At 37.4% G+C, this 12,640-nt stretch overlaps 1 protein-coding gene and 1 long non-coding RNA gene across 7 annotated transcripts in view; both read right to left on the reverse strand.

The window, feature by feature from the left end:
* LOC124218764 (cyclic nucleotide-gated channel alpha-3) overlaps window positions 1-12,640 on the reverse strand; it is a 91,279-nt gene that overhangs the window by 32,038 nt on the left and 46,601 nt on the right. The gene's annotated exons all lie outside the window — the stretch shown is intronic.
* LOC124218786 (uncharacterized) lies at window positions 5,531-8,349 on the reverse strand. 2 transcript variants are annotated; one of them, XR_006883175.2, is made up of 5 exons: window positions 7,845-8,349; window positions 7,018-7,214; window positions 6,709-6,891; window positions 6,081-6,181; window positions 5,531-5,945 (listed from the first exon to the last, which is right to left on the reverse strand). It is a non-coding gene; the product is annotated as an uncharacterized lncRNA (long non-coding RNA). The 2 variants fall into 2 exon arrangements; XR_006883174.2 differs by having other exon boundaries at window positions 5,531-6,181.

Here is a 12,640-nt window from a genome sequence, read left to right on the forward strand (position 1 = left end):
CGTACTCAGAGAGCAAAGGACAACTTCTGCGCTGCTCTTGCTTTAATGCGTGAAAAAATCGAGGTGGATAAACCTTAGCGGAACATTGGCAGTTCCGGCAGTTTTGAAATTAGAGCTGTGCCACGTTTTAGCCAATCACTTGTCACAACATCCAGCAGTGCTTACGGAAAAAAATACTTCAGGTTTTATGACGACACCATTACTGCCGCATACTTATTGCCAGTCTAGTCAGAAATCTTATGGCTGACTCAACATTATATTGATTTTGTGAGTAATAGATATTTTAGAGGAACCTGTACAAAAACGGTTGAAAAAATTTAGATAATACAATTATGCTTTTGAAAACCAAAGATATACTCAATTGATTCGTGTTTTCCAGGCGGCGATATTTTCAAATCGGAAATTCATATTTTACACCAAGATTCAATCTTAGGTAATTTGAATTTTTAACAAGGGATTCAACGGTGAACTTTGATTTGACCTTGAACCTCATCTTCAAGGTCATTTTCAGATCAACTTAGATTTTTCAAACGGGAATCCACATTTTTTGTGCCAGAATCGGAAAGAGAAATTTTACGTTTAAATATGTGTTAAGGTCTAGGGTCAGCGTATCCTCTACGGGTCAAATAAGTATGCTTAGTAATTTGGTAATAACGCGGATACTTTTGAGGATCCACATCTGACGTAAGATATTTCGCACAAAAGTTGTCAGGTTTGGTCAACACGATCTGATTAGCTTTTGAAAGTTCCGCGAAACATCTTGCGAGAGATGCGGATCCTCAAAATTATCCGCGTTATTGTTACCAAGCATACTTTTGACCTTTATTTGATTCGTAGATGTCACGTTGACCCTAGACCTTGACACATATTTGAACGTAAAATTTCTCTTTCCGAGTTTGGCACCAAAAATCAGGGATTTCCTTTTGGAAAATCAAAGTTGGTCACAAAATGCCCTTGAAGATGAGGTTCGAGGTCAAATGAAAGGTCACCATTGACTCCCTTCTTAAAAATTATCCGAGATTTAACCTTGGTAAATTCTTTTTTTTTTTATCGAACCTCACGAGATTTCTAGAAGTTTCTATACTTTTTCCTCACCCTGTATAACCTTAACGTGATTCACGGTCACGTAGACTTTTACCATCGAGGATATTTAACGCGTCGTTACCCGAACGGGATCGTTTCCGTTGCACGGTTTTGAACGAGTAGTGCAAAAGAAATTACGGAGGAAAGCACTCGAGAAAGCCGGAAGACAATGCACCGGTTGGGGAGAGCGGGGAGAGAGCGATGCAAAGTGAGGGCTTCAAGGTAGTTGGGCAGTAATTTCGGAAATATTTAATTCACATGAATTTTAATTACATAATTTTTTGAGTAATCTTAAGCAATCCTGCAAAAGTTCGAAAATGATTTACCGTCTAGTTATTTAGTTTTTTGATTTCAAGGTTGAACTATTTTATTTTGTTTGGATAGGGACTGATAGTTTCGAGTTGGTTGTTTCAGAATAAAATGTTTAGGAATAATATGTAAAATTTTTGTGAATTTTATCCATCATTTAATAATTAAAAACATAATAAAAAAATAAAAAAATTAACCGATTGTACTTTTGGTTAGGTTGTACATCCGGCAACGTCGCAGGTACGCAGATTACGCGCTGTGTGCAAATTATTTATTTTCTGCTGTTTGGATACGCTATAGCTGAAAGAATTTATTTTTATTATTTTTTTTTTTTGCGAACCTCCCCTCAAATAGTAACTGATCTGACATTTTGATTCACAAAAATAAAGGTTATAGCGAGGTAAACATCGAAGATTCAAGTAGACTACAACACAAGAAAATCACGCGACGTTGGCAAATTTATTTTCTGATTATTTCAGGAATACACTGCTCAGGATTATCCGCCGGATGGCGTTACTGTCGCTAACCAACGACGTTAAGTGCGTACGTAATTCCATGTGCCGGACGGACTGACCGTGTAAAAAATTTTAATGCTATCAAGCGAACGAGGATAAAGATGAGGATAAAGAGACAAGCGCAGGAAAGAGAGAAAAAAAAAGTAATGCCTCGGCTTTCAACCGCGCTGGCAGCAGCCCGGCTAACACCTCAGCGAATTTTTATTGCCAGCTTAAAAACAAGCTGGGTGAATAGCAGAGGGAGAACACCTATATTTTTTGCACCTTAGGTGTAACTGCAGAACAAAGCTGGGAAGAACGTCCTTTAAACATAAAAAAAAAAAAACTTCGGAGGAGATTGCTCAATCTTTTCCACAAATTTATCCTAAAGAAACAAAACAAACCACAGCTTACTAAATGTGAAAGGAAAAGAAAAAAAGGAATCTTGGATGACTCCGAAGACTGGAAATAAAGAAAGACCAGGAATAACGCGTTGGAAATAGTGTTTTTCGATACTAGTGCGCGAAGGTGGCAATGCCCGCACAAGCGTGAAGGCCCAGCACGAGCCCGTAGACGAGTTGAAGGGCGAGTGGGGCGCATTCACGCGAGATAGGCATTGCCAACTTTCGCAAGTGTATCGAACTCTATTTTTTGCTACACCTGTAATGGAAAGTCCGACATACACGATTATTTTTACACGAAACCACGGCAAGATGGCTGTTCAGTGACGATGTCGAGCACGGCAAAGAGTGACAAACTATTACATCGGTAGCGCTAGTGCAGCTGTTTGCGAAATGCTCAACTGTGTATAAAAGCGCGACCGTCATTTTCGCACACCGCTAGCAATGTGCGAAGGTTTATCTCATACCGCCGGCAATGTGCGAAGGTTTTTTTCTCACACCCCTAGCAATGCGCGAAACTTTTTCCCGCACATGTGTATAAAAGACTACTTTCGGTGCTTGTAAATGGTGCATAAAAATGGACTTTCCATGCAGGTGTTGCAAAAAAATTCTCTTTTATGTCATAGCCTCCAGTTGGGGAAATTCACCTTCTTGAGGGACAAGTCGATTGTACGAGAATTTTTTCTTCACGGTTGAAATTACGTAAATCGTGAGGGCTACGCAAGCATATTTCTTCAAAAAGGTCGGGTCACAAACCTGGAGAAGAATGAAACGGTGCTTGCTCTTCTTAACTTTCACTTTGTTGAACCATTCTCTTCCCCACGTTTTTTCCCGTTCTTTTAATTAAGAAAGCAAGAAAATTGAATTTTTTTTATTAGTTTATTATTCTACTTCTTCTTTACGCTCTTTTGCAACTCTTCAGCTAAAAGTAGTAGATTAGGGAACTCTGCGGGTCATTGTATACTGTAGACGCACCCTTAAAACCGTTACCAAATAAAGAAATTACGAGACGACCTGTCGCCGCCACCTTGAAGTTTACAACGTATATCATAAACTCGAGTGCAGGCACGAATTTAAGCTGCTCGCCCCAAAGAAATTTTTCAAGTGGTCGAAACCTCCACCTAATTTCCAAAACAAGGAAAGGGGATGATTTGAGTTAAGAACGCGAGACTGAATTGAATCCTTTTTGGTCAATTAAAATACTACATCGTGAATATTAATTCACTGTAACAATGCAACGTAGATTTGCGATCAATTTATTTACCTCTTCAACCGTCGTGACGAGCGTTAAAACGAAAATCATGTTAAATATTCATTCATTCGCAGGACTTTACAGATCGATTTCATCCATTTAATCCCAAAGAAAATTCTGCCCCCACCGCCCTTCCACCCCTGTTGAGGGGTTATGATCGTGGCGTCACGTGACTGATTTGACAACATGTATGAGAATCCATCCCATTTTTTCTTTAAAACATCGGCTCAATCTGAAATTCGTTGGGATCAGATCGTTAGGACCAGCTAGGACCGATAAATTATTATACGGAATAATAATTGAATAATTTTCCCAGTATAACCTCAAACTCGTATCGCAGTGAAACGAATAGATGAAAAATCTGTACGATATGTGTTCAGACCTGGGTGACCAGAGCGCAATTTCAGCCGATAGCACGATCATCTTACAATAAATTACAAACCGATTCGAAGTTCTGAGAAAAAATAGTCCCGATTCTCGTAAATGCTCTTAAGTCGGTTAGCCACGATGTTCAAAATATTCTAACGGGGTGCTTTGGTCGATTTCGACGTTGACGTATATATCTCGAAATATCAAAGTCTGCGTATCTCATACTCGGAAACACGTTTAACAGTCGTAATCTAAACAGAATTCTGAACAAAAATACTGTAACACATTTTCATTTTACGTAGAAATAAAGAAATGGCATGGAATCTATGAAATTACAGGGGTATAATTCGTCAACAACGATATCGACCAGGGCTTCCTCTTAAGGTGTAAGAATTACAGGAATGTTCTGCAGGGGTTGAGATCCAACACAAAATTCGTACGACTTTTATAATCAAGAAGATCATTCTGGTTGCCAGTTTCTTTCGTCGTTTCAATTTACTTCACCTTACAAGAATGCGATACACGTATTCGGGCATGTATATGTATTCTATGTATACAAACGAACGGAAGAAACTTCCTAGAGCAGTTATAAATGTTAGATATGTACGCGCGTTGCGCGAGATAGCTATACATATTACGATATTATAAAACGTATTACATTCCAAGATTACCACTCAGCCCACCATCGAGGTGATGAATATATATATATATATAGATATATATATGTGTGTATATATTATATATATACCTACTATATATATGTACTATACATCGTACTGGATTGAGCTAAATTTCAATTTCTTCAAGCTAGGGTCGCCGCCTCGACTCGCCGCCCCCTTTGCATTAAGCCTCCATCAAACTTCTCCCGCCCTCAGGGCCCCTCGAACCACACGAAGTCATCATTTATTCGGAAAAGAGGCAAGCAAAAATACAGAAAATTTTTTTTTTTTAAAGGAAATTCACTTACATCTCATCTTGTTTATCGGTAAATTTAATTTCAAACGATGGTAATTTATTTTGCAGTAGCATCTTCGTATATCCCGATTACGAACGTATGTACTTTCTGTATTATATTACAGTATATCATATTCATTATCCTTTAGTTTTTCTTTTGAGACAATAATTAGAAGAACAATTAGTAATTGGCGCATATCGGAGAAAAGATAAATCACTAGTGCTTTTGTACGTTGAATCGTTTATTTATCGCATGTATGCATGTGTAGGGGTATCAGGTATCATGTATTTTCGGACGGACTGCTTATGTAGGAAAGAAAGAAACCGGCCAAAGTGATAACGCCGAAAATCGATGCCAGCGTGAAGATTGCCTCCGCCAATTCATCCGACATTTCCACAGACTCGGCGTTGACGTCTGTATACATTTTTGCACGTTTTACAAGAATTATCAAGTACTTTCAAGAAAAACACGCAGACGTTGAATATATTTTTTTTTAAATCCTTCCTTCCAATTACGGCGATAAATTAAAAGACATCGAAATGAAAAAATATTCGATATAATAATAGTATCAATACTAATAATATCAACTTGTTTTTAAACTCACGCAGTGAGCGAAAATCGGTAATTTCAATTCAATAAAAATTCTCTGACCTGTCGGTATATCGTTGTCGTCTTTTCCGCTCATAATTGTGCAGTAGAGTTGAAAATATACGGATTGCGATATCGAGAGTAGGTTTTTCGTTATCCCGATATTGGATATAGTCTTTTAATTCTAGATTAGTAATGAGTCGATGATTCGATTAATCGTGAAAGAGCGCACAGGACTCGTGACAGTGTTTTTTAAAATCACTTCGAATTGAGTCTCGGCCGCTAAAAGTATCGGTTCAAAATCTGAGTCTTGAAGCCAGAATTGAGGTGTATATATCTCTAATCCGATTTTCTTTCATCTTCCGAATTTGCTGCTCCTGCTGTCGATTCTGATACTGCTGCTATTGACGAGGCCACGTTTTCTTCCTTCTTTACCGACGATTTTCCAGCATCCGTCGTTGCAACCGATTTTGAAGCTTGAGGTTCCGAATTCTCTGAACAAAGTGTTAAAGTTTCGGAAGAACAAGGTTTTCATTGAGAGGTATATAATAGAAGAATCTGTACGGATTTTGGTTCGATATTTTCAAGACGAATCGTTGAACCGATTTTCATCAGATTTTCTTTCTTACTTGCTACGGCTGCTGCTAACCTCAGCTGTCGATCTTTTTTACAGTTATCATCTCGCGTACAACCTGCAGGACCAGATTCCGGCATGGCTTACAAAAGTTTGCTGAAAATTTCAATTCAATGAAATTTTTCTAAACGAATTTATAACCCATCTGTGTCATTGGAAATACGGACAGATATGCAATTTAATATTTGTCCAATCTGCACCGGAAGTATGCCTTTTAATGTATGCAAAGTGGACAAAAAGTGTCTTTTTCTCGCTCGGAAACGAATGAACGAGCGCAAAATATCGCAAAATATATCGGCTTGCCCGAATTCCCGGGGCAAAATTGAGTCCCCGTGGTTGTCTGAAAATCGCACTCGTACCAATCGCTCGCTTTCCGCCCTTGATACACAATGTACTATTCCCCAGTTTTTTAAAACAAAAATTTCAACACATTTTATTAGCAACGTCAAATTTGATCGAACAATAATATCTCGAATGAGTGTATAAAAAGTATATTTGCTAAATTGGCTATCAAATTTTGTCCGGAGTTAACTGAGATTTTTTATTTGCTCTTAATTTTGTTTTCCTTTTTCCTGGAAACTTGGAAGAAAATCAAATTTTGGCAGTTAGAAAAGCTCACTTACGTATGTCGAAGAATTTTCGCAACAAATATTTCAGCTTTTGCAATTTGAATTTCCGGTATTATTGCTTGCAGGTGGATTTCCGGGTTTGGTCACAGTTTCTCTCAACTTCTTCAACGTCGTTGAGTTTAAACAAGAAGTTTCGGGAGTGCAGCCCAACGGCGAGGAGGCCAAAGCTTCCTGTACCTGATGACGAAATTTTATTTAAACCGAATGTAATCGTCGTCTGACATCTAATTGCATACGTGGAAAAAAAAATATAGTCCATTGCGCAACACAGTAATAAAGATAATCAAAATCTTAATAACCTACGTTCAGCAGAGTTTCGTCAATTGGTGTATAATCTCTACAGCACGCGTCACAGTCTGATTTATCTGGACCAGAACCGGAATTCGTTGTTGATTTTGGGGCCTCGTTTACTCCCGACATTATTATTGACCGTATAAAATTGCTCGTTGACTATCCTCGGATCTCTGTACACTATGATTCGCCATATTTTACGATTTTCGCTACATCACACAGGTTACAAAATTCCATATAAATATCAGAATTTCCACATTTTTTTTCCGTGTATGATATGCTTTAGCGTAAAGTCGCGGAAGATTAGGTAAACAAATTTCACCCTGGTTTTAAAAATTCGGGAAACGTTTTCCTGAGTAATTTAATCACATAAATACAGTAATAATATCGCTGAATATGTGAAAAAAATTAAAATCCTGTAATACCTATACTACACGATTTTCTGAACGTACAAGAAATATGTCGAATAAATTTTGAATTTGATTTATGAGAGTATAAAAGCATGTTTCCGGATCACCGAAACACTAACAACGCGTTGTAAAAATGTTATTTATTCTTTAAGTGATCAAGAAAAAATATTTTCTCCACATTCTAAATGCTGAAAACATAGATATAACACAAATTTAATATTATTTATATATTTATGACAGGTCGGATAAGCCGCACGGAGTAAAATTTTTCAATGAATCAAGAAACACGTTATCTATTGTAAAAAATTCCAAAAGAAGCTAATTACAATTTACGGTATTTCCGATAGATCAAGAAATGCTGAATATTTTTCTAAGCTCTGAATTATGCGAAAAAGAAGCATAGAGAAGTTGAAAAGATGGAAAACGTACCGTAGAGACCGTCAAGCTTGCGAAGATATTCAATTGTGTACGTAACGCACAAAATTTTCCAACGAGATTTTTGATAAAAATTTTGAATTTTCGAATTTACTGCCAGCGAAAAGTATGTATCGGTTAAAAATTTTGACTAAGTAATATACCAGACGAGACACAAAGAGTCAAACAATAACAGTTGACAGCTAGCTGTTCAGTTGAAGAACCACGAAACCTTCTGTCACTGACTTCACGCATATGAAAAGAAACAACTTGCTCATAGAATCGGTAATCTCGGTTCTTGTCTCGAGTAACAGACAAGCGATTGCAACGAATCGAAAGAACCGATCGAAAGGTGTGTAACATGCAAAGCGGCCATTCGGATCAAAGCTAGAGGCGTGACTACAGTAACATGGCGTCTCACTGGGACAACAGCTGATCGATTTGGCTAAAATACTCGGCGAAGTGAGGCAGAAAACTTTTTGCAAGTGATTGGACTTCTGTTTACGTCCGTTAAGTTAGTACCGAGTGAAATAAATGCATTCACAAACGAGTTTTATAATTAAATACAACCCGGTAAGTGTAACATATTCTTCTGCCATCTGACGGCAGATCCTTCAACATTTCATATCCCAATAATTCGAGGAACACATGTGCCGTGAATGTGAGAAATTGAAGGACAAGGATCCCAGGCATGTTATACCAATACAAATGGCGGCAGTGACAGCGTGCAGCTGTAGTGGAAACGGCACCGGAGACAAACGGTTCACTCTGTGGGTGTATATTTTATTCAAACTGTTTGGACGCCGCGAGTATGGTGTAGGAAGGTGCATTTATACATGTTTGCACAACTGTTTGTTTGTCCCCTCTCTCTGAACGAGTAGACGTGAAACTAAATGTACATAGATGCATGAGACAGACGTGCGTAGGATAATATTTACGCATGTTCGTGGTTGAAAGTCATATACATATGGATAAAATATAATTTAGAATATTTATGCGTTTTTTTTCCCGTGTCGTGCCTGTCGGAAAAACTATTTTTCCAATAATTCGCATTGTTTTGTTATACTTTCATGTCCCTGTAAATGCGTTTACATCGATGCTACGTGATAAGAGGAGCGGCTATTTAACTTGCACTGTAAAGAAAATAAAATCGAAGGGTGAACAATTTTTTTGTATAAACTTATCAATAATAAAAAAATGATAATTCTCACTCCTCGGCCTTGTAGAATATCTTATTATTTATTTTTTATCATTTCACAGTGCAATGTGTATAAATATTCCATATTCCATATTCCATATCAATTAGACTAGGGTCTGACCCGCACCCTCTTAGATTGTGTGCGTGATTTTTTACATTATTGTTCCAACTTTAACAGGCATTCCAATTTTTCAGATTCTTCCAACCGTTTTTGGGCCACCCAAAGCTCCTTAAATGATGATATTTTGATAATGATAGGAATATTTTTGAAAATTATGAAAAAAATTGCACACATTTCGTGCCTAAAACTAAAAATATTCCAACCAAAATTAAAGGGGGCATGTAAAACGGTAATTTTTTATAAATCTTTCAACTAATTAATAAGTTCATTTTCGTCATTTTAATTTGTTTTTTGAAGATACAGGGTTCAATGTATCTTCCCTAATACTAAAACAATCTCTAAATTTCAATTGAAATTTAAAAAAAATTCTAAATTAGTGTGATTTTACAATTGTTACGTCCGGCGTTCCACCAAACATCATCCCCATCTTCTTCGACCACCTCTTGCCTCTACCTGCTAACTCTTCCACGTCCCTTGTAGTAAAGTTATAGTCTCCATACCATCATCCTATTTCCATGCAGCTTCACGCTACTCGCTACGGCCCTTACGCCGCTAATTCTATTCTCCAATATTCTGGATTCCCACACCTTTCGTCTACTCGTACTTTCTGTCTCAGGCCCACTTCTATTCCAACGTTCGTCTAATCAACTTCTATTCCATCCTTCATCAAAGACAATTCTATTCCGACGTTCGTATAACCGACTTCAATTTCAACTTCCAGCTTCAACCTCGGTTCCACTCTAAATATTCATTTCACCTATTCCTAATCCACTTCGCCTAGTTACGCAATTAAAACCTTTTCCAGTTCTGGCAAAGCAATTATACAACCGAAAATATACCTTCTCCATTTCGTTGTCACTCCTTCCATTATTCCCGGATCGAGGACAGCAACGAGACCGGACCCAAATTTACCCAAATAACATCTTGGTTGGGTATAAAGGTGGGTCGACAACCGATCGTTGAATCAACCCTGCTCTATCCCGTAACACAATGTCGAATTTTCATTAAAATCGATAGTTTCTTCTTCTTGTTACGTCCTTCAGACCTTGGATACTTTTCCTACACTCTTACAGCCATCTTATACCCTGCATCCTCTTCTTATCATCACCTCATTGCCTCGATTGCGATACCGGATCAGCAGGATGCTTCCTCTACTCCGAAACTGCAACTAGCCAGTCCCTTGCATCTTCCCTCCCCCCCCCCCCCCCCATACATTCACACTCTCAAATCATCTTTCATACATCTAAATTCACGTATCTTCCGTTTTCCTTCTATATAACTTCTCAATGTACTCTCCATATTTTTTGCGATAAATAAATTATATACACTAACATTCAACTCCTGAATACAAGTTCCTCTAATTTCCTCTTATCCTTCGTACGTGCGTGTAGTCAACGAGTTACGAACCCGAAATAGGCCGTAATAAGATCACGACTGGGTGTGGATGCGGTCATCGATAGCCGCTCGTCCTGATCACAATCATCCACCCTGTAACGCTGTATTAAGAAAGATATGTTGTTCCCTGAAAATTCAAAATAAAAAAAAAAAAAAATCGAACGTCTGAAAAAAAATGTTAATTAGTTGAAAGACTAATAAAAGAATACGGGTTTGCCTATCCACTTCTATTTTGGTTGCAATACTTTCGGTTCTGGCCACAGAATTTACGTAATTGTTTCCTAATTTTTAAAAACTATACAATCACTATCAAAATAACACCATTCAAGGCACTCTGGGCGCGACGCGGAGGGTTGGAAAAATCTTTAAAAACTTGGAAGGATTTTTAGAGTTGGAACAGCAATATAAAAAAACGCAGACCAAATCCAAGAAAGTGAAGGTCAGACCATAGTCGAACTGACGTGGAATGCTCCATATATATACATATATTGTGTATATTAAAGTCAGTGTCGCCGTCGCGTCGCGGCAGTCCATTCTCGCCGAGTAAGGGTTAATTTCATAAAATCAACGCGTGGCCCGATCCAATTATCCTAAGTAATCTCACAAGCCACTTCCCTGCCTTGACTAATTTACTGCAACGATAAAGGTCGAAACGCAAGGGGGAAGAGAGAGGAGAGAGTGGGAGAGACTGAGAAATTGGTGAGAGGCTCAGGTGATTCGCGACACACGTCTTCACCGTATAAGCTTATGTATGTGTATATATATATATATATATATACCTACATGAGTTAAGCTGCAGCATAAATGGTATTCACATCGAGAGGAAAATTGCCGATTTTTTTTTTTTGCACTATTATTCGGTATAGTTTTTTCTTTCACTCGCCCGTTTCATGTGTTTTTTTTATCTTGGGCTTTGGTACTAGTTCAGCAATTTTACTCCTTACCCTTTCTAAATATTTAATGACCTAGCTACCTATATTTCTTGCCACTGGCGAACGGAGAACTACAGAGAGAGAGAGTGAGAGAGAGAGAGAGAGAGAGAGAACTAGAGGAATTGCGCTAAGAGTAAGTTCCCTTAATTAAGCAGACGCATTAAATAATTCAGTTACCCGTGAGTAGAGAAGGCTATATATATATATATATATATTATATATATATATATACCTTATAAGGGAACGTGGGGCAAAAAAATTTTGACAAAAATGCGTCATTGAGAAAAAAAAAAGTAGAACATTTTTTTAAATCTTTTTTGGAGGGGCTCCGTCGTACTCCAGAATTTTTTTTTTTTTTTTTACAATTACGGTAAAATTATGATGAATTTGTTCGAGATAGATTAGAACAACTTATACCCGGTATTCAAAAGCCAAAAAAAAATAATTAGCTGCTTCGGAGGTCCGTCGTGCCCTACGTTCCCCTGTATGATAATCTGCATACATGTATTACGTATATCCCTTTGGGTGGGTCTTATGAGTAAATTATATACGTACTATATTTCTCACGATTCAAGTAGAGGATGAAATTATACGCAAAATTTAATTTCAAAATGCAAGGTAAAACAAGCGAATAATATGTCTGTATTTTTGTTTTATTTTAACAATTGTTTATATTTATGGGATTGTTTTTTTTCTTTTTTTCACGTTTCCGAGTAATTTTATCATCATCGCGCATTTATTATCTGATTTTGCATGACGGATGGGTATTTTTAAATACTTTTATTACATGTGGTATATATATTATTCGAGGGTAAATCACTACGCACAGTTTTTCATTACTTGTGGGTTCTATATCATTTTCAAGTAGTCGAAACATCTGGCCAACAATCGTCTTAAATTACCCTAAATATCCGAACTTGAAAAATACTGAATCTCATTTCAACGCACCCACAAAAAACATAAAATACATTCACATTTCACTATAATCGAGTCGCATTTGACTTGATGAAATGTCAAGAGAATTGTAAGAAGATGATTTGAACACGGAGAAAGTGAGACAAAAAGTCGCCAAACATGTCCAAAATTGGGTACTGCACGATGGGCATTAGTTAAGAATATTAAACAACAATAATATAAAACAATACGCTTGTACAAATATAATCCA

This window comes from Neodiprion pinetum, chromosome 5 (assembly GCF_021155775.2).
Source record: "Neodiprion pinetum isolate iyNeoPine1 chromosome 5, iyNeoPine1.2, whole genome shotgun sequence".
Taxonomy (NCBI): Eukaryota; Metazoa; Arthropoda; class Insecta; order Hymenoptera; family Diprionidae; genus Neodiprion; species Neodiprion pinetum.